Source organism: Elephantulus edwardii, unplaced genomic scaffold (assembly GCF_000299155.1).
Source record: "Elephantulus edwardii isolate Elephantulus edwardi_28Jun2011 unplaced genomic scaffold, EleEdw1.0 scaffold00020, whole genome shotgun sequence".
Taxonomy (NCBI): Eukaryota; Metazoa; Chordata; class Mammalia; order Macroscelidea; family Macroscelididae; genus Elephantulus; species Elephantulus edwardii.
In genome coordinates, this window is record NW_006399770.1 from 9,387,919 (window position 1) to 9,410,959 (window position 23,041).

The window sequence follows — 23,041 nt, forward strand, 5'->3', positions numbered from 1 at the left end:
GGTTTCTTTAGGGTATATTCCCAATAGTGGAATTGCTGGGTCAAATGGTATCTCTATTTGCAACTTTTTGAGAAAGCGTCATACAGTCTTCCACAGTGGTTGCACCATTTTACACTCCCACCAAGAGTGAATGAGGGTTCCAGTTTCTCCACAACCTCGCCAGCATTTGTTGTTCCCTGTTCTGTTAAATTTTGCTATTCTGACTGGGGTGAGATGATATCTCATAGTTGTTTTGATTTTTACCTCTCTTAGAGATAGTGATTTTAAATATTTCTTCATTTATTTGTTGGCAGCTTGAATGTCTTCTTTGGTGAAGTGTCTGTTCATATCCTGTGTTCATTTTTCAATTGGGTTATTTACCTTTATCTTGTTGTGGTGGTTGTTGTTAATGTTGCTGGTGACATCAATTATGTTTCATAGTGATCCTATGAACAACAAACCTACAGTGTGTCCTAGCTGCATTATCCTTATCATCTTTGACACACTTAAGGCCATTGCTCAGTCACCGTGTCAATCCATTTTGGAGGTCTTCCTCTCTTTTTCAGACCTTCCAATTTTCAAAGGAAGATGTCCTTTTCCAAGAACACCCTCTCCTAGCAATATTCCAAAAGTATGAGAGATGAAGCTTCATCATCATTGCATCAAGATGCATTCTGACTGCACTTTTACCAAGACATATCAGTTTGTTCTTTTGAAGGCCCATAGGATATTTAGTACACTTCTCTAATACTATTATCTCAAAGACATCAATTCTTTTTCTGTCATTCTTATTCAGTGTTCAGCTTTAAGATGCATAGTAAATGACTGACAAGACCATTGCCCTGTAATCTCTAAAGTAGCATTATTGCTCCTCAGTACTTTGGATATGTACCAGGACAGTGTACTTGCCCAATACAATGTATCTCCTGATCTTTTGACTGTTACTATCAAGCACATGATTGTGGATCCCAGTAAGAGGAACTAATTAGCAATTTCAATTTTTTCCCTCCATCAATCATAGTGCTGCTTTTCAATCTAGTAGTGAGGTGTTTTGTCTTCTTAATGTTGAGATGCAATCCATATGGAAAGCTAGAATTTGACCTTCTGCAGCAAGCATTTCAAGTCCATCATCTGTTGTTACAGATGCAAGTTGTTGATGTATCTTCCTCTAATTCTGAAGCCACTTTCTTCTGAGATAGTTACTTTATGAACATTCAAATTTTTAACAATATTTTATTTTCTACCACACATATACTTTCTTATATAATTAAGAAAGAATTATACAAATTTTAAAAAAAATTAATAGTAGACTTATAACTTTTACCAAATTAAAAAGGGAACGAATTTCAAAGCAACCACCTTACCATTTTTTAGACAGAGAAGAAAACTGTTTAAAATGTTTTCAAAAATTTTGCTTTTATTTACTCTTCATAACTACCCAATAAATAATTCTATAAAATTCTATTTTATAGTTAAAGGAGGAACAATAGGCCTGTAACTTCTGTTGCTAGGTAGTATTTCATTGACTCTTGCTCATATAGATCTTACAGGGGATATACTGTATCCTTGCTTAATCCTGAGCCATTCTTTCTGTGTTTAAGACAATTTTTGCTTTAGACCATTGCCTCCGAAAACCCCATGAACTTGGAGAAACTATGAAAGTTAAATAAGTGCTCAGGTCTTTCGTTCATAGGATTGCTATGAGTAGCCTACAACTTGATGGTACTTAACAACAACAAACAATATGACAATATAAAGATGATGGCTTAGGCTGTACAATAAAGATTCCTGGGGGCATAGTACTTAACCTATTTGATTAACAACTGAAAGGTCAGTAGTTGGAATTCACCACTCCATGATGACATAGAGCTGAGCACTCTCTTCCCATTACAGCCCTGGAGCTCTCTTGGAGGGTCACTAGGATACAGAACTTATTTGAAAGCAGTAGTAACTATGGATGTGGTATATTGTTACATTTTCTTGCTCACAACAATCATAGACAATTGAAGTGCTGTGCAATTTTAAAATGCTAGACTAAGAAGAACTCTGTATGGTAGATAAAAGACAGTGCACTGAGAATGTTAGTGGTGAATATGCATGCTACCAGCCAAAAGCAAAGTCACTATTATCCAGTGGGTTCTGACTCATAGTAACACTCGATTGCGCTTCTGAGGCTTATTAATCATAAGGAGAGGAGGCAGTCTGTCCTTCTCCCTGGTACATATGCGAGGTCTTTTGAATTAGTAAAGTAACAAACTTAAAGACTACACCACCAGAATTCCTTCCTTTAGTTTAAAATCTACGATTACCAGTTAGTTCCTCATTGGGTCTCTTTCACAGTTTTTCATGCTAAAGCAAACAGAATGCTTTATATATTTAATTAAATTTTATAAATATAGTGACTAACTAACTATTATTGAAATGAGTGCTTAGATCTAATGGGTAGGAAAGTGACCTGCCAGCCTAAACATAGAAACTCTCTGCTGATTCGAAACCTACAGAGGCTCAATGGAGGATGATGCAATCTCCTGTGTGAGCTGTAACCTCAGAAAACCCACTAGAGGATCAGCTGTGAGCCAGTTACAACTAGATAGTGATGGGTTAGTGAGTCAAATAAATGCAACAGGTTCCTTGGTGCGTGTGATAAAACATTTGATTGCCAACTAAAAAATCAGCAGTTTGCACCCAATAGTTATTCTGGTGGCCTAAATGGGTCAGAAATTGCTTTGTCAGTCCAAAGGCTAACAAAAAAATTGGTTCAAACCTACCAATTACTCCATTGGAAAAAAATAGTCAAATTCTTCTCAAGTGATTTACAGCCTCCAAAAACTTGCTGGAGCATCCAGCTTTTAGTTGGTTCCACCTCGACCTCATATAACAGAGGTGGTACATAGATAGCCCTTATGGCCTAATTGATAGGCAGTTGTGTTGCTAACGCAAGAGCAGCACTTCTCTGTTGGCTTGAATCCAAGAGCAGCTCCTTGAGAGGAAGGTTAGAAATCTCCTTTCACGTAATAGACAGCTTTGGAAACCCAACACAGACTCAGGTAGGAAACTGTTCCGACTCCATGGCAATGAGTTGCGTTGAGCTGCTTCAGAAGGCTATGACAATTATTTTCCCTAAACATCACAGCTTTGGAAATCTTTCTGGTGGTTCTACTCTGTCTCACAAGATAAATATGAATAAGAATCAACTTGGTATTAGTATCAACAAATACATCAAATGTTGCCTTCAAGATGGATTCAACACATAGCTAATCCTCCAGAGATTTTCAAGAGCAAGCAACTTTTCATCTTTCTCCTCTAGAGTTACAAGTGGATTAGAACCACCAGAGGTTTCCTACTTCAGGTTTTCAACGCAAATCATTAGGGACAATGCCACCAGAGATAAATAATATTTACCTCTTTGCAAATCTGTATGTCATCCTTGTGCCGTGGAAAAACACACTGGAAAGGTCACCAACCCATAAACATTTTCACAAGAAAAGTGCTTTGGTAAAATTTAAATTTCACTTGGATCAAAATACTGAAAAGGTCATTTGAGTCCCCTGGACTGTCACCTCATTTAGCACTGATCTCTATAATCAATTGAACATTTACTGGGGCAAGTCCCTGTTGTAAATTACCAAGAGAGCACTAAGATATTCTGGTCTATGATGCTAGTTTAAAGATTAGCCAGGAAGTTGAATTATGGACAGTCCACATAGCCAAACCTCAAGACAGTTTCATGATCTGAATCTTCAGAATGGTATAGGTTATCCCATGAGCACTACATCTGAAACTTCCCTTAAGGAGTTTGTGTAGCCTGTTCCCTCTGTATGCAATCCTCTGCTAAGCAGGATTGTGGGTGGCAGTTAAAAGGGAGGGCTTTATCATCAGATGTATTTTGGTAGGAGTTCTTCCTCTCCTACTGACTGACCAGCAAGCTGTGAGATACTGTGTGTCTGTGAGGACTATATGTCTACTTGGCTGGGTACAGTATGCAATTATTCAATGATTCATCTGAGTGTCACTGGGTGAGTGTTTCATAGATGTGGTTATTAAAGAGTAAATGAATCTCCTACAGTTAGCTGGAGGAGCTGAGAGTAAAACTGAGGGTTCCTTGAGAAATAAGAAGTTTTGCTTCAAAACTCCTGCTTGAATTTTTCGGGCACTCTAGAGTACCATACAAATTTCAAATTTATAGCCATGTAAGCTACTTTTTAAAATAAATACCCTTCTCTCACTCTTTTTCCCCTTACTCTGTATCTCTTCTCCCCCCGTATGCATATTGTTGCTGTTATGTATCATCAGTATGTAACTGACTCAGACTTGACACTATTGAGTTTTTAGAGGTAGTAAATCACATAGGAGGAGACTGTCTATCTTTTTTACATGAAATAGCTTTTGGATTTGAACCACGTGCTTTGGATTGGTGGCAAACTCCTTACCACAAAGCCACTAGAGTTCCTCTTTCTATATGTATTTTGTTACTGGCTGTTTCTTTGATGGAGTTTCTTATCATAATGGCTTTCCTCTACTAATATTTCATTGTTCAAGTAGGGATAACAATTGCATGTCTTTTTTTAAATTTAAGAATTCTTTAAAGTTATATGTGTTTGTGCACATGCGCACACACATGTATACATCCACATAAAGATAGACATTTGCAAATGTTGTACATCTCATACGTGCTATATTTATATATATGTATAGTACTTTCGTACTTTGGAGAAGTCCCTGGCAGCAGACTTTCTTAATGCTATACATCTTTTGTTCTCTTGATTGCTGATGTCAAGGATGTTGACTGTGAATCTAAGTATGATTACATTGTTGACAATTTCAGTTATTCCATCTTACTTGGATCTGCAGTCCACATCCTCTGTCAGAGAGCTCTTCAAAGTACTGAGGAATACCATACTCACCAGAGACTAAGGTCTAGCAATTTCCAAGCTATCTGGACATTGCACTACTGCCTTGATGTGGAAGCCCCTGCCACTCATACTTTTCTACCTGTATGTTTATTTTTCCTTTTTCCTTATTTTTTTATATGGATATAATTTATGGCATTTTCTGATGTAGGGAAGTATTTTTGCATGTAGCTGTTCTTACTAGCTTAGATAAGTGTATGTTTACTTTTCTATCATTTGTTCTTTTGAGTACACTGTTGGTCTGTCGGATGCTATGCTAAAGTGAAGTTCATAGATTAAGACATAGTAGGAAAATAGATTGAGTAGCCACTTCTGAAATAACAGGCCTTTAAAATCCTATGAACAACAGAGCACACTTAGACTATTAGATGTAGCATTGTATGCTAAGCCTTCATATAGAAAGACACAAAAAACAGAAAGACTAGTGCAAACACCACTAATGATAAGAATATAGAACATAAAGCATGAATGTAGGAAAATTGGACATTGTTAAGAAAGAAATGGAACACATAAAAATTGACACACTGGACTTTATTCATTGAGATGGACCAATACTGGTCACTCTGAATCAGACAATCATATGATCTACTATGCCAGGGGTGAGAAGGTGAGAAAAAAATGGGATTGTATTCATAGTTAAAATGACCATTTCTAGATCTATCCTGGAGTACAATTATGTGAGTGACACGCTAACATCCATACAGATACAAGAAGATCTGCTAATACTACTATTCACCAAAAATACACACAAACAACTAAAGTTAAAGAGAAGGAAACAGAAGAGTTCTACTGACTTTTGCAGTCTGAAGTCAGCTAAACATGCAAACAAATTGATGACTGGGACATAAAAATTTGGAACAAGTACAAGGAAGTAGCCAGAAACTATAGCCTAGGGAACAGAATTGAGGCTGGAGATAGAATGATCAAATTTTGTAGATCAATGATTTATTCACTGCAAATACCTTTTGTAACAAAGACAAATTCCAACAATACACTTGGAATCATTGGAGAAATTCAACATAAACTGTGAAAACCAGGCCAGGTGATGATTGTGAACCAGACTATTAACTACTCATGTCAAGTTCAAGCTGAAGCTAAAGAAAAACATAACAAATGTACAAGATTCAAAATATGACCTTGAGTCTATCCCCCTTATTTAAAAACCATCTCAAGTACAGGTTTGAAGTGTTAGATACTAATGAACAAAGATCAGATGAACTGTGGAAGGACACTTTAGGTATATTGCGAGGGGGAGCTATTCTTTGGAGACAGGAGCTTGCTTCTTGGAAAGGTGGATGGTTGGTGAAGGAGAGGCAGACACTCCATCAGGTGAATTGACATGGTGACTGCTGCAATGGGCTTCAATGAATCAGGAAGTGTAAACATGGCACAGGATGGGACAGAGTTCAGATCTGTTGTTCCTGATGGTTCTAAGGGTTGTACTTAACTCGGCAGCACAATCCTTAACATTACAAGGACTTTGCTCAAGTGTTAAAGAACACATCTGTTTAGAGACTAGGGTACGCCTGATCCAAACCATCATCTTCTCGATTTCTTCCTACATATCTGAGAGCAGGAAAATTATTAAGGATGACAGAAGAAGAATCCATGCCTTTGAGTTGTCATTCTGGAGAAGAGTACTGAGTATGCTGCAGACTGCAAAGAGAACAAACAAGTCTGTTCTAGAGAGGTTAAAACCAGGTGCCTCCTTGAAGGGAAGGATTTTGAACTCAGTCTCCCATACTTTGGGCATATTATCAGGAGGTCCAGTCCATGGAAAAAGATAACATTCTTGGAAGAGTGGAGGGTCAGAGTAAAACAAGAAGATGCTAGATGAGATGGACTGACACAGTGAGTATGGCAATGGGGTCAAGTGTGTTGGAGATTTTAAGGTTGGTTCAAGAAAAGGCAAGGTTCAGAGCCAGAGTTCATAGGGTCATTATGAGACACACTCAACACAACTGAACATAACAAGAACAAAAATTACTATTTAGACAAGTTTCTTTAATCTGTAGTTTATCAGTTCTTTCAGACTTCACAACATGAGGCAAGGAAAGAATAAAACTTAAATCAAAATAAAATATTAAATCTCAGTAAATTTAAACAAAAAGTCTTACACAAAAGAAAAATGAAGCAACTCTAAGTGACATATAAAAGAAAATGAAACTTGCAAATACCCATCTATCAAAGACTCCCCTGGGAGTAGGTGGCATATTAATAAATAAAGTATGTGTCTTTTTTAGGATAATTTCTAAATGACATTGAAATAACTTTTTATTTCACCTTTCAATGAGAAAAAGGGGATTTCTGAATAAGGAAGGAACAGCAAAGATGTGACAATCAAAATAACCCAGTGTAGTGTATACAAAGTGTTCTCTATCTAGAATTCCATAGACTTTGTTCCTCTGGAAAAATCACTGCAATTCTGTTGGTTTGTTTTTTGTTTCTTGGGGTTTTTTTATGTTTCAAAATTTAACAAAGGAGTATCTCCTTAATAATATTGAAAATGGTAATTCTCAAATTTTCTGGAATGAAAATAAATTTTCCTTATATTATTTGGAGTCCTCATGGCACAGGGGTTAAGCATTTAGCTGTTAACAGAAAGATCATTAGTTCAAATCTATCAGCTTCTTGGAGGAGAAAGATGAGATTGTCTTATTCCTTATGGAATAGCTGTACTTTGCCCTACGTGTTTGCCAGAAGTTGGAATCAGCTCTTAGTTTTTGGTTTTATTTCTCTTTACATTGCAGAAACTGTATATTTTTACTTACCAACTATAGTATTATCAGGACATTCTAATTACATGACATATTGTTGTTATTGTTATGTGCCGTTGAGTCATTTGCGACTCATAGCGACCCTATGTACAACAGCACTAAACCCTGCTCTATTCTGTGCCAATCGTACTGCCTCTGATATACCCATCCCGATTACCCCAGTCACGGAATCAATCCATCTCATAGAGGGTCTTCCTCTCTTGCGCCGTCCATCCACCCTCCCAAGCATGATGTCCCTCTCCAAGGACCTGTCCCTCCTTGCAACATGCCCAAAGTATGTCAGAAGAAGCCCCAGAAGCCTTGCCTCCAAGGAGTAGCCTGGTTTGACCCTCTCCAGGATGAATCTGTTTGTTTTCTTGGCAGTTCATGGTACATTCAATACTCTTCTCCAGCACCACAGCTCAAAGGCATCAATTCTCCTTCTGTCCTCCCTAGTCATTGTCCAACTCTGTGATGCATAACAAGTGATTGCAAAGACCATGGCCTGTATCAGGTGCACCTTAGTCTCCAGAGAGACACCGTTGCTCTTGAGTACTTTAGAGAGGACCCTAACCACAGACTTTCCCATCGCAATACATTTTTTGATTTCCTGACTGCTGGTGCCAAGAGTGTTGACCGTGGAGCCGAGCAAACTGAAGCTGTGAACACTCTCAATCTCTTCGTCATCCATCCTGATGCTACCAATTGGTCTAGTGGTGAGAATCTTTGTCTTCTTGACATTGAGCCTCAGTCCATACTGAAGGTTGCAGTTCTTGACCCTCTGCAGCAAGTGCATGAGGTCCTCCTCAGTTCCAGCAAGCAGGGTTGTGTCATCAGCATAACGGAGATTGTTAGTAGATCTTCCACCAATATAGATTAGCATATACTAGCATATATTACCTCACTTAATTTTCACAACATTCCTATGAGACAAGCCATGTAATGATGATTCCCACTTTAGATATGAAGAAACTAGGACAACAACATTAATTATCTTTGCTGAAGGTCACAGAATAAATACGTTGGTTTTGCCAATTTCAAATCTGGACCGTGTCAGTAGAATCTGTTTTTCTAATTTGAAAATGCTTCTTTATTTATGTGCATGGCCATATTTATGCTAGTCATGATATGATGCGTTTAACAAGTACTCTCTTAATAAATCATTTGACATATATGCATCACATCTCACTGTAAGAATATATATGTGCATGTGGTACAAGGTTTGTGAGCAAAAAGATTTCAATCTGCTTATAGAGAAAAGAGTGACCCTCATCTCCTTGATGGCTGCTTTTCTAGGCTGCATTTTTGTTTTATGATTGTTTTCTCTAGTACAGTTCCCTTATGAAATGTTTTACTTAGTAAGTGCCCTCCTCTTGGGTATCTGCTCGTTATTTTTTCAATATTTGATATTCTTTGAAATCTGCATTCTTGCTTTGTTATCAAAGTACCTCCCTCTGGAATGACAACAAATAGCAGCAGTATCAGCAGTAAACTCTTTCCACGTGCCTTGTGCTCATATTCAGTTTTGCATAACTGCAAACAACACTAACAAGATATTAAATAGTCCATTGCATGTCATCATCAAGGAGGTAACCTAAGAGAAATGAGCTTTCAAGGTGGAGTCTCCAAGGCTATGATAAAATATGTGCACAAATTGTTTAAATTCTATAATTTGTGTTACAACACTGGGTCACTTATTTTGTGATAATTGGATTGTGTAATCATTTGTATGATGTCTTTTCTTCCTGAAGACATCCACTTGAATAGCAAATAAGCTTTAATGGGAAAGATATTCAGCAGACACATGTCCTTGAAGGTAACCTCAGAAACCCTAGTCAAGTGGAAAGAACACCACAGACCACTATGGAACTGACTTGGGTTCCTAGCAAAATTGTGGCTTTTAGCAAAAACCAATGCTTCAGAGTATTGATTTTGCCCTACATATAAGTCACTTCTTATTTTTACCATACTTTTTATTTACAGTCATATTTTAACAGACAAGTAAAATGCCACTGATTGAACTAGTGGTTTGGGGGTCACTGCTCAGGTATACAAACCTGAAAACAGCAACTTATATTATTGTTGTTGTCATTCAGGCAACTATGACCCATAGGATCGTATAAACAACAGGTTGGAACCTTGCTCTATACTGCACCATCTTCATCATCTCTGATATATTCAATTCCATTGATACTGTCACAGTATCAGTCCATTTGGGTGAAGATCTTCCTCTCTTTTGCTGAACTTATACTTTTTCTAGTATGACATCTTTATTCAAGGACTGACCACTCCTGATAATATTTCTGAAGTATGTGAGACAAAGTTTCACCATTCTTGCTTCTAAGAGGCAAGATTGCTTCAAGAAAGACTTGTTTGTCCTTTTGACAATCTGTGGGATATTCAGCGCTCTTCTCCAATGCCAGGAGTCAAAGGCATCAATTGTTCTTTCATCTTCTTTATTCATTGTTTATTTTTTTTAAATATGCAGGAAGCAATTGAAAAATAACATGATACAAGAAAGTAGACTTTTCATGTTGAACGTATGTACCAGTTTTAACACACTAATGAGGTCAGTCCATGTATGTTCCTGTTAGACCTGCATCCATACTTCAATTTAGAGTATGTCTAAGTGAGAAATTACATAGATATAAAAACAAAGCCATGTTTTAACAAGTGCAAATACAGAGAATAAATGGCAACATGTAGAATGAATTGAATCAATCTAAATCTCTTCTTCTAGATTTTAAACTATATATGGCAAAATATCCATACAGGTCCTATAACAAAGTGAGAATATGGTTCACTATACATTTTTTATCTCACAAATTTTATTTTCTGTTTATAATTGGAAAATACATTATGTAATAGATAATGTATTAAACTTAAAATGAAGAAAATATCACTGAGTGTATTTTACTTTCCTGAAAAAAAAATTTTACACTTACACATAGCTCTTCCTTTATCTCTTCCATATAAACAAAGCAATCAAAGTAATAGCATCTTTGCACAAGAAAAGATAAGATAAATAACTTATTCCATATCTTTTGCTAACATTAAAATTTTCTTTTAATTAGCAGAAATTATTTTAATAATTCAACACTAAGTATAAGGCCTAGTTTAAAATATCATTTCCAGAATAGAGATTAGAATACAATTTCATATTTCTATAAAATGTTTATAAGTCTACCACTTAATTTAGAAATCTACCATTTAATTTTTTTCTGTTATTAAAGGGTATTTTAGCATTAAAAAAACACACTTTAATGACACCAAAAATCTTTGTCTTTTGTAGCATGTGGTTTTCTTTCTCTTTTGGTTTATTCTGATATAAGACAATGTCCTTGTATTTTAGTTGCCACATTGTGAAATAAGTGTAAGTGAAATCCTAAAATAATATGCCTCTGGAAAAGAGAATTCTTTTCTTCTTAATGATTAAAGTTATTAAATGGTGTTAGGAAACAATTTCAGACTATAAAGTAAGTGGCATTGTGTTTAAGTATATGGCTAACCTAAGGGCAAGAAGTTCAAACCCACCAACAAGCGTATGGGAGAAAGATGTTGCAGTCAGCTTCTGCGAAGATTTACAGCCTCAGAGACCCTATTTATGGAGTCAGTAGGAGGTGGAATTGATGCAATGGCACTGAGTTTGGTTTTGGTTTGGAAGTAAATATATGCCAAAGTAAAGAAATCATTAATAATAAAATACTAAAAAGAAACAGTTATATTACAAAATAAATCTACCAGGCTTACAAAGAAAACAAATTTGCAATAGCCACCTGCTGTGGAGATGAAGCAGTAATCTTAACAGCAGGAAATAAAAGGGAAGAGAAGAGAAAAATACAAAAGCGCAGACATTAAAAAAGTAATTAAAACACTTATCTCCATCGACATACATAAGGAAAAAAACCCTCAACCAAGCACCTAAAAACATACTCTATTGAACTGCACAGCAGGAGGCAACATTAAAGCTGCCACCAGAAACACATTTTGTAGAAAGGAGGAAGAAAAGAGAAAATACCGTAAGCCAAATCCATTGCTATGGAGTGGATTGTGGTTCAGATTCAAGCATGGCCCCTTTAAAAATCTAACCCTCAAAGTATTATGGATGTATTAATCACCAGTAAATACACCACACATTCATTGTATTGCATTAGTTACTTTTAGAAAGCTTGTTGTTATTTTACTTTTTCTAATACGCTTCTATATTTTTTTTCCCATTCAAACAGATTCTTAAACACTAACCTCTTTGTAATTGTGGCTATGAATTTTAGAGCTTTACTGTGAGGCTGTAAAGTCCTTCTATCAAAAATTATGTAATAATTTTTAACATAAGCATGCATTCATACAATGTTTTTAAATGGTATCCTTCAAAGAGAAACTCATTGTTTCTATAGTAATAGCATAAGAAAAGGTTGCATACAGAGCAAGTCTTGGGTCATGTTTTAAAGTAGAAATAAAAGCAACAAATCATTTTGGATTACCTGATTATCCTTGGCCTTCAAGGCTATATAAAGTGAAACAATGCAAGCCTAGAGAAGCAGGTGATAAACTTTAAGGTAAAGGCCAAGCAATAGACACTCCTGGTGATTCTCGGCTTTATGAAACTTGTTTCTTACACCTGTGTGAGTCTTCCCAGGCTTTTCTGTGAAACAATGGAAAACTAGTTCTGGTGGCCTAAGGGGTAAGGATTTGAGCTCCCAATCCAAAAGTAAACAGTAGGAGAACAATATGCCCTCTCCTCCCCTGTGACTTTGTCTCTGGAAACCTGCTGAAGGGTCAGCTAGGAGGTGGTTCTGACTTGATGGAACATAAAGACTGAGGCTGCTACTTGGTTCAAAATAGGATTCTGATAGTATTAACTCCGCGACATATATGTTTTAAGTCGTAGCCCAGGTTATTGAGCTGTTAGCCTCCATGTTTTCATGTTTTAAAATGAAAAGAGGTATAAAATGGTACCTCCTTTTTTAGCACTATCAAGTGTCAGGTAACTACACTGTCAAAATGACATTCTTTGAGGAATTGCTATTATCTCAGAACTTGGTAAACTGGAAGCTGTATGACTACCACTTTGATGTGATACTTAGATAAATTTTGGTGCAAGCTAATATAGTAGACTGTGAGTTTATTACTTTTTTCAAAAAATACTTATTTCAATTGATATATTCAAAAGGTACATAGAATACAAGGAAAACATGTTACTGTTGTTCCTATGTGCTGTCAAGTAAGGATCAACTCATAGCTGACCCTTCTGCAGATTTTCAGGCAACAAATCACATAGGAGAATATTGGTCATCTTATTATCTCGGAGCAGCTGGTGGATCCAAATTGAGAGCCAGCTTCTATGTTAGCAGTGCAAATCCTGACCACTAGACCATCAGAGTTCCACGTGATGCTTTAATATATATAGAAGGAGTCCTGATGGAGTAGAGATTTCAATTGCTAAGCAAAGGTCAAGGTCACAAGTCTCCATTTGTTTGAATCCACAAGAATCAAAGATGAGAAGTCTCTTCCTGTTAAGATTTAAAGCCTCAGAAACACAACAGAAGGTTCTTATGAGTCAGAATTTAATTAATGGCAATGAGTTTGACTTTTGAAATATACTTGGAATCGATTTAGTATTGCTGGTCAGACTTGCAATGAGTACTTTTCTAGGAATTGGAAAAATTCTGCAATATTTTCACTTTCCAGAGAACATTGTTGAAGATACAGAAGATCATGAATTTCAGAAAAATGTGGCGTGGTTTGACCTCCTTAATCTTAGTCGATGCTCATAAAAAACATAGATCCTTTAGAAGCTAGGCTTGCATTCTTGCCTGGGTTTATTCAGTAAATTCACTATTATAAAATATAAAAACTATAGTAAATGATGCACTTTTTATTTTATTTGTGAACAAAAAGTGTATAACTTCATTGTCTTCTCAGATAATCCTATGACACCAAAAGGATTAAGAACCACATTCGCTGATGCTCTGGGGGCCTAGAGGTAAGGAGCAGAGCTACTTTTTACCCTGTTGGAGAAGTTTTTGGATGTTCATAGGGATTTTATTTTTAAAGGTCCCATTCATCTACTTTATCCTCTCCTGGTTGTAGGTTTTTCAGAATGTTTGGAAGATTATTTATGTTGTGGATTAGGGTTCCTAGAGTTCTTCCTAGCTTTTATCTAATGAAGTTAAAAGTCCTTGGTTTTAATCCTAGGTCCTTGATCCACCTTGAGTTGGTTTTTGTGTATGGAGTGAGGTGTGGATCTTGCTTGAGTTTACTACAGATATTTTTCTAATTTTGCCAAGCCACAGACTGGGAAAAAATATTTGGTAATGACATATCAGATAAGGTAGTTATATCTAGAGTTTATAAATACTCGAGCACAATAACAAGAAAAAGGAAAACAACCGAGTAGAAAAATGGGCAACAGGATATGAACAGACACTTCACCAAAGATGACCAACAAACACATTAGGAAATGTTCAAAATCCCTAGCTCTAAGAGAGATGCAAATCAAAACAACTATGAGATATCATTTCACCCCAGTATGAATAGCAAAATTTAACACAGCTGCAAATAATAAAGGCTGATAAGGTTGTGGAGAAACTGGAACCCTTATTCACTGTTGTTGGGAGTGTAAAATGGTACAACCACTATGTAAGGCAGTATGGTGCTTTCTAAAAAAGTTGCAAATAGAAATACCATTTGACCCAGCAAGTCCACCACTGGGAATATATCCTAAAGAAACCAGAATTGCCACCCAACCAGATATATGCACACCCATGTTGCAGCTTTGTTCACAATAGCAAAGAGCTGGAAACAGCCTAAGTGTCCATCAACAAATGAATGAATAGAGAAGCTCTGGTATATTCACACAATGGAAACTATGCAGCATTGGAAAAACAAGGAATTCATGAAATATTACACAAAATGGATGACCCTGGAGGACATTATACTGAGTGAAATATCTCAGTCACAAAAGGAAAAATACTGCATAGTGCCACTATTGTAAAGCAGGTCTGACATCAGTTGGGAGGAAAATAAGAGGGGATAAATAATGTATACTGTATTGAAACAGATGAGAAAGAGAACTGTTTAGGAGGAATATATGATTAGTTATTATTGTCATGACAAGAGTTCAAACTGAAAGCTACATAATAGAGTGGACTGGGGGAGGGGATGGGTGGAAAAGAGATTATATAACACTGAATATTTTTATATTTTTTTACTTTTCAAAGTGTGCAACAATAAATGAATGGAAATCCAAAGCCTGCAAATTTTCATTAAAATAATTTTTTAAAAAATAAGAAGAAGCTGTGCTGAAATTTCAAAAACAAGTAAGTGGTTCAAATAAATCAGCTGCTCTGCGAGAGGATGGGCATTCTTCTCTCGTGTGATTAACTGCCTCTGAAAACCCACCAGAGGGTCAGCTATGGGTCGGTTCGGACTCAAGGGCACACAACAGCAGCAATAAAGTAAATCATACATACCAAAATATCAGTTCACATGAATATAATCAAAATTACCAAACAGCAATGTATCCAAATGGTATCCAAAGCTACCAAACATTATACATCATAACTATATGTAATTGTATGCAAGATTTTGTAAGGATATTAGATTTAATATGCTGTTGTTAGATACCATTGAGTTGACCACAACTCATAGCAACTCTATGAACAGCTGATCAGAACTCCGCTCTCTTGGGCATCAGGCATCATCTTCATTATTCCTGATACACTCGAGCTCATTGTTACAGCCACTTTGTCAACCCATTTCATTGAGGGTCTTCATCTCTTAGACCTAGTAGAGTAAGGATAAAAAATAACAAAAAAACAACTCCCACAAAAACCACTTCAAGCTCATTATCATCAAATCTGAACAAATATCACTGACCCTCAAACAGGGTTTCAGAGATTGTAAATTACAAGAGAAGATATTGTCCATCTTTCTTCTGTGTAGCAGCTTATAGAACAGCAAAGGCTTGCCGTTGGGCTGACAGCAATGTTTTTGTTATCTGATATAAGTACATTTGTATATTGCTATATAATCACACAGATTCAAATTATAAGTTTCCATTTTGCAAGACAATATAACTCAATCATACAATAACTGTTTATCCCAGGACTTGCCACAAACCAATTTAATTGCTAACAACCCAATTTAGCTTTTATTTATCTCAAATTACAAGTCTTCTTATACTTGTGTCCCCTTTGATAATTATATAAAAATTATGTAAACAAAACCTACAGAAACATCTTTACATAATGCCATTTGAAATGTTCTTAAAGAATGGTAATGACCATGATAAAATTGATAGATATGGACTACATTTATTACATATCTGTTTCTAAAATTTTTCATACTCATAGGCCATAGACATCCTTCAAAGCAATTTTTAGAGCCATCCACTTAGCTCAACATTCAGACAAGCAATTGGTAGGTTTATATAGTCCTAAAAAGATAAGGATGTCAGTTCCAAGACTAAGGTGTGCCTGATTCAAACTGTAGTATTTTCAATTGCTTCTTGAGCATCTGAAAGTTGGACAATTAAAAAGAAACAATGAACCATATGCCTTTAAATTGTGGCACTGGCAAAGAGTATTGAGTATCTTCTGGGCTGACAACAGAACAAACAAACATATCTTGGAGGAAATGCAACCAGAGTGTTCCTTAAAGGTAAAGATGGTAAATTTTCACCTCACATATAGTTTGGACATGTCATGAGAAGAGCTAGTCCTTTAAAAAAGATATCATGATGCGGAAAGTACAGATTCAGAGAAAAAGAAGAGACAGTGAATGAGATGGATTTACACAGTGACAGTAACAATGGGTTAGGCATCAACTTGAGTTGAAAAATAACAGCAGAGAAGCAGGGGAATGTACATTCCATAGAACAATCAACAACAGAAGATTCATAGAGCAGCATTTGCCCAGGCTTGGAAGTCATGTGTACTTGTTGTTGTTGTTATTGTTGTTATGTGCCATTAAGTAGTCTGCAACTCATAGGGACCCTCTATACAACAGCCTTAAATCCTGCTCTACCCTGTGCCAATCTTACTGTCTCTGACAGACCTATCCCCATTACACCAGTAACTTAATCAATCTATCTCATCATGGGTCTTCCCCTCCTGCACTCTCCCTCCATCCTCCCAAGCATGATGTCCCTCTCTGAGGACTGGTCCTGCCTTATATGTCTGACAAATCTTCAGAATCTTTGTCTCCAAAGAGCAGCTTGGTTTCACACCCTCTAGGAACCTCTTTGCTCTTCTAGCAGTCCATGGTATATTCAGAACTCTTCTCCAGCACCATAGCTCAAAGGCATCAATTCTCCTTCTTATCATCACTAGTCATTGTCCAGCTTTATGATGCATGCAACTAACTGGAAGACTACAGCCTGGATCAGGTACACTTTAGTTTCCAGACTGACATCATTGCTCTTCAATACCTTGGAAAGGTCTCTGACAGCAGACTTTCCCAATGGAATGTCTTAATTTCCTGGCTGCTCATACCAACAGTGTTGATTATGGAGCCAAGCAAACTCAAGTTTTTAACAATCTCATTTTTGGATAATCTTCACCAGAATCTTGCTTGCATATAATATCAATGATATTTTTCGATAATTTCTGGACTGTGATAGATCAACTTTTCTTGTTAGGAAAGAAAAAAAATGATGCTGCAAATATAGAAAATGCTCCTTAGAAGAAAAGATGGCAAATTTCAACTGGTTTACCGCATAAAGATTCACACAATGGAATACTACACTGCATTGAAAAACAAGGAACTTAAGCAATATTATTCAAAATGGGTGACCCTGGAGGACGTTATGCTGAGTGAAATATCTCAGTCACAAAAGGACAAATACTATATGGTGCCACTGTTGTAGAATGAGGCTGACATCGGGATGGGGGTAAGACGGAGAAAAACTGAATAAACTTTGTTTACTGCATTGAAGCCGATGAGGGAGAGAATAGTTTAAAAGTAATATATTTTAGGACATTATGACTCTCATAAGAGTTCGGAATGAGGTTTGAAGAGTATGGGGTGGAGGTGAGGGTGTGCGGTGTGATTGTGTACCAAAGAAGGAGTTTTTCTTTTGCTTTTCAAAGAGAGGTGCGAACTGGGGGTGGGGGGTGGGGGAGGGAGAAGTGCAACAATGAATGAATGGAAGTCCAAAATCTCTGTAGATGTTCATTGAAATTAATAAAAAAAATCAATCATTAGGAAAATATATCATGGAGGTAAAGTAGAAGATAAGTAGAAATAAGGAAAATTCTCAGTAAGATGGACTGACAATGGAGGCAAACATGCCCAAGATTATGTAGGTAACATTGTTGTTTTGTTAATGTTATTGTATGTCTTTAAGTCAGAACTGACCCTTAACTGACCCTTCGGCTGTTTTCAGAGATAATGAATTGCACATGAGGAAACTGTCCATCTTTCTTTCACAAGGGTAGCTTGTGTATTCAAACTGTGTGTCTTTGGGATTGCATCTGCAGCTTCTTACTAGGTCACCAGAGCTTTTTTGTAAGGGAATATGCTGTTGTTGCTGTTTTGTGCCATCAAGTGGACTGCAACTCATAGTGAACCTATGAACAGTGGTTCTTTAATTTTCCCTGTCCTGAGCCAATCTCACAGTCTCTGGCACATCTGACCCCATTGTCACAGTCACTGTGTCAGTCAGTATCATCCAGGGTCTTCCTCTTCTGACCTTCCCCTCCATGAAGTGTAATGTCATTCTAAAAGGATTTGTTTATCCTGGCAACACGTCCAAAGTACATGGAACAAAGTTTCAAAATCTTTGCCTGCAAGGAGCAAACTAGTTTCACCCTCCCCAGGATGTTTGTTGTTTAATGCCGTCAGACCTGTTAATTCCTTTTATTATTTTGACAGTATGTTATTTTCAACACTCTTCTCTAGTACCACAACACAAAGACATCAATTTTCTTCTGTCATCCTTATTGTCTGGCTCTCAGATGCATAGCAAGCAATTGGGAAGATCATTGCCTGGATCGTGTGCACCTTAGTCTCTAGACTGACACTGTTGCTCTTTCTTTAGAACTCTTTAGAACTCTGGCAAGGTCCTTGACAGCAGATTTTCCTAGTACAACTGTTCTTTTGATTTCATGACTGACTATGGGTGTTAAGGGTATTAATTGTAAATCCAAGCAAAATGAAATTGTTAACAACCTCAGTCTTTTCTGAATTTATCATGATTTTGCCTACTTTTCCTGGTGGTAAGGATCTTGGTTTTCTTGATATTAACATACAATTCATTTTGAAGGCTTCAGTTTTTGACCTTTTTGCAGCAAATGCTTTAAATCTTCCTCCGTTTTGGTAAGCAAATTGATGTCAGCAGCATAATGTTTGATGAGTCTTCCTCCAATCCAGATGCCACATTTTTTCCCCTAAAGCTTACCCACTTGAATGATCTGTTAAGCATATATACTGAAAAAGTATAAATATGTATTCCTGATACTGTCATATATTGATTTTTGAAGCATGTAGTGCTCCCTTGCTCTGTTTGGACAATAATTTCCTTGTCTAAGAACAGGTTTCAAATGAGGAGGAGGAGCCAGTATTCTGGGATTACCATTTTTCTCAACAGTAGTCACAACTTTTTGTGATCCATACAGTCAACTGCAGAGTCAGTAAAACACAAATAGACATCCTCTGGTACTCTCTGCTTTCACCCAAGAGTCACCTGAAATCAACAATGACATATCTTCTAAACCTTGCTCGTTTTTCTGTCTTTTTTTAGTGTTGTTGTTTATGTACCATTCTAGTAATTTTGGACAATCTTCAGCAAAACTTTTCTTGTATGTAATATTAACAATATTATCATTTCCACATCCTGTTGGATTATCATTTTTAGGAATGGGAATAAATATGAAATTTTTCCAATCAGTTGGTCAGATAGCTGTCCTCCAGATTTCTTGCCACAACCTGGTTAGAATGTATAAGGTTGCATCAATTTGTTGAAATATATTAGTTGGTATTTCATCAATTCCTGGGACCTTCTTTTTTGCAATTCCTTCACAGTAGTTTGCATTCCCTTCATTATCATTGGTTCATGATTATAGGTTATTTCTTGAAATGGTTCTGTGTCACTTAATTATTTTTGATACAGTGACTCTTTGTATTCCTTCATATTATGATGCTTATGAGGTTATTCAATATTTTGCCCATAGCATCTTGAAGCATTGCAACGCAAGGCTTGAATTTGTTCTTTAGATCCTGCAGTTTGCATAGGACTAGCCTATAAGAATATTTTGTTTTGTTATACATATGGTTGTAATGAACTGAAATTTACTCAACACTAACAATGAACAGATGTAAAAAATCACATGAAAAAGAGTTCAAATTAATTTTTTATTATAACAGGAGTAACCAGTCCTTGGAGAGGAACGTCACGCTTGGGAGGGTGGAGGGACAGCACAGGAGACAAAGACCCTCTATGAGATGGATTGATTCAGTGACTGGGGTAATCGGGATGGGTGTGTCAGAGACAATAAGATTGGCACAGGATAGAGCAGGGTTTAGGACTGTTATACATAGGGTCGCTATGAGTCACAAACGACTCGACGGCACATAACAACAATAGTAGCTTTATTACAAAGTCTTCTGTTTTCCCATGACAATCTCCTCCAGTGTAATTAATCGCCTCTGAAAGCGTGCCAGAGGGTCAGGTATGCGTCAGTTCCAACTTTATGGCACACAATTATAGGGTAAGAATTCTGTTTTCATACTTCTAGAGAAGAACTAAGCAATGGTGGGGGATGGATTAATCAGAGAGAGCAAGCTCAGTACCAAGGTCAAATTCTTAGCTTCTCTTCAAAAATTATTCTTCAAAAAGCTATATGATATGTAGAAATAATAATAAAAAATAACCAAAAGAATAGTAGCCATTCTAGCCATTATGGGTAAAAAGTACATCAGGAAAGTATTATTGAGAAAAATCTCATATTATTTTTAAACTAATGTATTTTTAGAAATCTTTAATTGTAACCCCAGTGCCTTTCTGATTTAACTGAAGGTTATTAACTCGATTTATTCCCCAGGTTCTGGAAAAGTTATTTCTACTTTCTCATATATTCTTATAAAGGCTATTTCTTTCATCATAAATAATTTCATCATTTGGAAAAAAGTTATATTCTAATATTAAAATATTTCAGTTCTCCTTTGTAGGACATACCACAAGTAAGACCAATATTCATAATTAATCCAGTTCAAGACTAAAACCAAACCATTGCTGCTAAGACTATTCTGACTCCTGGTGAGTTCATGTGTATCAATTAGAGTAGTACTACACTTCTTGAGGTTTTCAGTGGCAGGGACCTTTAGAAACAGATTGGCATGGGTGGATGTGAACCTCCAACATTTCAGTTATTTAAATCAATTGCCCAACACTTAATCCTTTATCATGTATAACTCCAAAGAGAAATGAATTTTTAATTATGTCCCTAAACGTAACATTTTTCTACAATTTCAATTTAATGTCTTGACACTTTTTTTTTAAAGAGCAAACAGCCAAAATGCTATTTATTGAAAAGAGCAGAGAAGACAGAAGACAAGGCTCCCACTGAACAAGTAGTGGAAAAAGACAAGCAGTGTAACTTGGCCTTCTGCTCTTGTTGCCCCACTGCGCACTCTTGCTGTTAATGGGCATCTTGAAGAAGCGGTCGGATTGCATGCATGCAGCTATTTTCTCCAAAGCCTGAAAACAGTGCATCAAAGTCTTAAGATTTGGTAATTCATCCAGGCACTTGGCTCCACACATGCGGTTCTGATTGAAGACATCATAGGCGAGAAAGTCCACAAAAGTGAGCTTTTCCCCTGCAAACCAGGAGAATTTCCCCAGGAACAAAGAGAACTGTTTTAGTTGTCCAGGTAGTTGTTCCAAGTACTGAGGCTTCAACTTTTCATGGTCAGGGATGTAGCAAATCTGGACAAGTTGCATGTGGAAATCCATTACTTGGTTCACTATGATGTCCACTCGAATCTTTTCTTCCTCCGTCTTGCCACACATATTGTGCTTGCGAGCAATGTAGCCCAAGATGGCATTGCTCTGGGGGATCTTATTCTTCCTATCCACAAGGTAGTGCAGCTTTGGAAAGTCCAGGTCCAGCTTGAATTTCACATCCTGCCATTGGCTTCTATCATAGTCAGGAGCTTCTCCACATGTGTACCATTTCTCCTCGTAGGCTGTATTGGTGAACTCCAGCAGCATGCGGATGGCATGTAATGTCCCAGTAACACAGCAGCATAGACAACTTTGGCCAACTCATTTTGCTTCAGTGCTGTAGCAGATTGAAGGTAGACGACCAGCGAGCACGACCGTTATCGACACTCTTTTTTATAGAACATAGAGTGTGGTGATGTTCTTGAGGTATCACCAATAACCATCTTATGCATAGGTTCGAACAGCGAAGGTAATATAGAAAATGAAATAAATTATTTAAAATTCACATGGATAGTGTTTTATCATTTAAAAATATCCCTTGTATAACTGGACTCTCAGAAACTTTATACCTAAATATTATGATGATCATTTATAGATCAGCAAACAAATTCAGTTCTAGAAACAAAAGAGAAACAAAACCACCATATAGCTAGAATGTGGCAAAGGCATAATTTATCCAGTTAAAACTCATAAAAGCAATGTTTCTTACACCCTTCATATATTTTAGGGAAGCATATTGTCTTTATTAATACTAAGTAATAATAATTATCAGTAGACAAGGGTTTGCATTGCCTTAAATTTTCCGAATGTTATACATTGATTTTATTTGCAGAAAGAGGGAAAAAATCTGCTTTATAGATTAGTAGGCAATTGTTCACATATCATCCCACCTGCACTCCATTTTCAAATGATTTTAAGTAAACTATGCCTACTTAAATTTAAATGATGTCTTGTATAAAGATCTTCTATGCACCATTCATTTGTTTAAAGCAGGAATCTACAATGACAAACCTATCATCAATTCATTTTGATGAAAGAGTAATAATTAAAGCATTATTTTCCCTCTTTCACTGCAAGTCATTTGACCTATGTTAAATCAACTATCAAAGTTTCATTCATTACTTCTACATGAAGGATTGTGCCAGTTGAAAAAAGTATAAATCTTCATTTGTCAAATTTAAACTATACCTGTCCTTGTTGCTATTAGGAGTCATAGCTCTCATACCTTAAACACAGCAAAATATGGTCAAGTCACACCACCTCAGATGACCCCTAAAATCAATAGTATTTGTAACTTAGAAGCACATGGTTAAGGAGAACAGAGGCAAATGCTATCCTCGTTAACCACATTGAGCTGTGATACTACAGCCAACTCCCTTGTGTGGCTTGTGATCAATTTTAATCTCCTGACCAAGAATAAAAGAATGCAGACTCTCGATTCCAAATTCGGC

General features: G+C 36.6%; 1 protein-coding gene and 1 pseudogene across 1 annotated transcript in view; both read right to left on the reverse strand.

Annotated features, from left to right (window-relative positions):
- DPYD (dihydropyrimidine dehydrogenase) overlaps nucleotides 1-23,041 on the reverse strand; it is a 1,462,963-nt gene that overhangs the window by 887,766 nt on the left and 552,156 nt on the right. The window lies entirely within an intron of this gene.
- LOC102852444 lies at nucleotides 21,108-21,915 on the reverse strand (annotated as a pseudogene).